This window comes from Perognathus longimembris, chromosome 2, assembly GCF_023159225.1.
Source record: "Perognathus longimembris pacificus isolate PPM17 chromosome 2, ASM2315922v1, whole genome shotgun sequence".
NCBI classification, from domain to species: Eukaryota; Metazoa; Chordata; class Mammalia; order Rodentia; family Heteromyidae; genus Perognathus; species Perognathus longimembris.
This window is the reverse complement of record NC_063162.1, coordinates 149,168,560-149,171,861: the sequence shown is the minus strand read 5'-3', so window position 1 is coordinate 149,171,861 and position 3,302 is coordinate 149,168,560. Positions and strand designations below refer to the sequence as shown.

General features: G+C 42.8%; 1 pseudogene; it reads right to left on the bottom strand.

Annotated features, from left to right (window-relative positions):
• Window positions 1-739: 739 nt before the first annotated feature.
• On the bottom strand, window positions 740-1,792 carry LOC125345902 (annotated as a pseudogene).
• Between the last annotated feature and the right edge of the window lie 1,510 nt (window positions 1,793-3,302).

The following is a 3,302-nucleotide window of genomic DNA, read 5'->3' as shown; positions in this document are numbered from 1 at the left end:
TGGTGTGTTGGTATGGTTTTTGTTCTTGCTTCCCTCTCTGGCCTGTTTCCTGACAGTGTTAAGTGTATGTGCGGGCTGCAGGCCTTTGTAACCACTGGCTGCCTGCAGGCTGCTAAGGCTCTAATAAACACTCCAAGATTTGATCCTTTAAGATTTGGCTTTTGCGGGCTGGGAATATGGCCTAGTGGCAAGACTGCTTGTCTCGTATACATGAAGCCCTGGGTTGGATTGGAAAATGGCCAGAAGTGGCGCTGTGGCTCAGGTGGCAGAGTGCTATAGTCTTGAGCGGGAAGAAGCCAGGGACAGTGCTCAGGCCCTGAGCCCAAGGCCCAGGACTGGCCAAAAAAAAAAAAAAAAAAAAAAAAAAAGATGTGGCTTTTCAGATATTGTACTATATGACACCATAACCTGAAGACTCATTGGTTTGTTTTTTCCTCTCTCTTCCCCCTTTTCTTCTTTTGTTGCCAGTATTGGGGCCTCAAAATCTCACTTGGCTTTTTCTGCTCAAGGATGGGGCTCTAACACTTGAGCTGCACCGCTACTTCTGGAAATGTTGTTATTGGCTAATTGGAGATAAAAGTCTCTCAGATTTGTCCGTGTGGTCTGGTTTAAAACCAGGATCAATCTCCTATCCATCAACAGCTTTTGATGCTAAGGGCAACAGGTTGTGTGTGTGTGTGTGTGTGTGTGTGTGTGTGTGTTTGTGTTTAATAAGCTTATTTTATTTAAATCATCCAGGAAGAAATGGAGAATTCACTGCCTTTAACACTGTGTAAATATTATCTGCCCAATCCGTATGTGCCAAGATTCCTTTATTGGAAACATCAGTATTCTCTCATCGCAGTTCCAAAAGGATTTAAAAGTCTCAAAATTCTGGGTCTCCTTCAGCTTGCTTCTCTCTTGATTCTACCCAGGCTTTATTAACGGTGTGCTTGATGTCATCGTCTCCATCTTCATAAATTTTCTTTAGGACATTCATTAATCCCTCACTAGGATCTGCTTCGGTGTCCTAAGAAGGCTTTTCCTTCTCTTTGCACTCCTTTTCAACTTGAGTCAAGTAATCCCATCGTATGTTTTCTGCTTTCTTTTTACATAAGAATTGTATCTGTCTTGACTTTTCTTGAAGTGCCTTCTACAGAGATGAGCTTCAAGAGATTGTTTACTATCATGGAGTAATTCTTCCCATTTAGATTTTTTTTTTTCTTTATTATTATTATTGCCAGTCCTGGGCTTTGGACTCAGGGCCTGAGCACTGTCCCTGGCTTCTTTTTGCTCAAGGCTAGCACTCTGCCACTTGAGCCACAGCGCCACTTCTGGCCATTTTCTGTATATGTGGTGCTGGGGAATTGAACCTAGGACCTCCTGGTATGCGAGGCGAGGACTCTTGCCACTAGGCCATATCCCCAGCCCCCCCCCCCCCCCCATTTAGATTCTTTACCAAAAGATCAAATGACCTATCTGTGATGGCACCTGCACATTCTCATTGGGAACCTGGTGAACTCTAGTTAAGGTAATGCAGATTTTCACAAACGTCTCTGACTGATCCCATCCGTCATTACTGATTTTTCACTGTATGTCCAGTTGTCATGGGAGCAACAACAGCAGCTGGCTCTTCATTGTCAACCTGTTTTTTCTGTGATTTCTGTTGTATCTTGTTCTTTATTTCTGTCTCAATCTTAGATTTTTCAGTTGTAAGAGCATCGCGTACTCTTTTCCTAGTAGACTTTTCCAGTAATCCCTTTACTTCTTCTAGGTCTTTCTGCAGCTCCTGCAAAGCCGAAGCCATAGTGCGGGCGGGTCGGGCACGGGGACCAACGGGAAAGGCCGGCCAGAGCGAGACCATCTCGAGAGGGGACCGGACCTACCGGCCCCAAACTGAGGGCATCCGTTTTTAACCAACAGAACTTTATGTCGCACCTTGCTGTTACTTTGTGGCACTTCAGCTAGTTTTGTTTGTTCGTTTGGTTTTCATTTTGAGGGTGTTTTGGATCAGACCCTGGGCCTCACACATGCTGAAACTTGAGTCCAGCCCCTGAGCTGCATAGCCAACCCTCATTATTTTGTGTGTTGAGAGAAGGCCTCTCTCTCTGTAGCCCAAGTTGGCCTGGGACACCTACACTCGGTTCAGCCTCCCAGGTGCTGCAACGTCATGTGTGCACTACCACATCACACATCAGTTGTTTCTCTTTTAAGAGACAAGGACTGCATTATGTGCCCAGGCTGGCTTTGAACTCATGGGCAGAAGCAGCCTCCCAAGCAACTGGGACCACAGACTTGTACCCCTGGCTAGCTTCCTTTTAGAACCTGAGAGAGAAACACGGTGGCAGGAAAATTACATTGTATACTGGGTTACTTGAGGACAGAGTTGTTTCTTTTGTGTATTCCTTGCCAAAGTACTTGCTTGCGGCCAGTGAATATTTGTTGACCATCTCCTGCTTAAGACCATTGGTATTTATGTTTCTGTATAAAAAAAAAGGGAGAGAACTCAGGACACCTGAGCCTGGAGTCCTTTTTGAACTCAGGTTCTGAGAGACTAAATGATGTGCCCGTCAGCGGGGCACCAGGGACTCATGTCTGTAATTTTGGCTACTCAGGAAGCTGAGATCTGGGCTGGGATGTAGCTCAGTGGCAAAGCACTTGCCTAGCAAGTGCAACGTCCTGGGTTCAATCCCCAGTACCAAAAAACAAAAGGCAAAAAAAAAAAAAAAGCTGAGATCTGAGGATCATGGTTTGAAGCCAGCTGGACCGCAGAAATCTGAGAAACTCTTATCCAATTAACCAGAAAAATGCTGGAAGTGAAGTTGCAGCTCAAACAGTGGAGTGTTAACCTTGAGTGTAAAAGCCAAACTAGAGTATGAGGCCTTGATTTTAAGCCTTAATATTGGCACAAAAAATATAAAAATAAAAAGTCCCAAGATGCAATTGTGTTTATTTTTAAATAATACCAACTATATACAAATCATGTAACTATTTAAAAGTAGTGGTATCCTATAACTATAGTACTTGGAGAACATTAAAGTGGTGAAGTTCACTACCAATACTTAGTTCTGCTGCTGCTGCTATTGGAATTTTCCAAAGGGTAGTTGAACAGCATGTATATAACAGATTGAGCATCTTCTGATGCTTGTATGACTTTTGTTTTTCATTTTCTTAAAAACTGTTTCTGGGATTTGAACAAAGGACCATATATACGTACATATATACACACACATAGAGGGAATATATAAAAATGTATTTATATATAAATTATTATATATTGAATGCATTGTAAATGTATGTTATTGTATATATAATATACATGT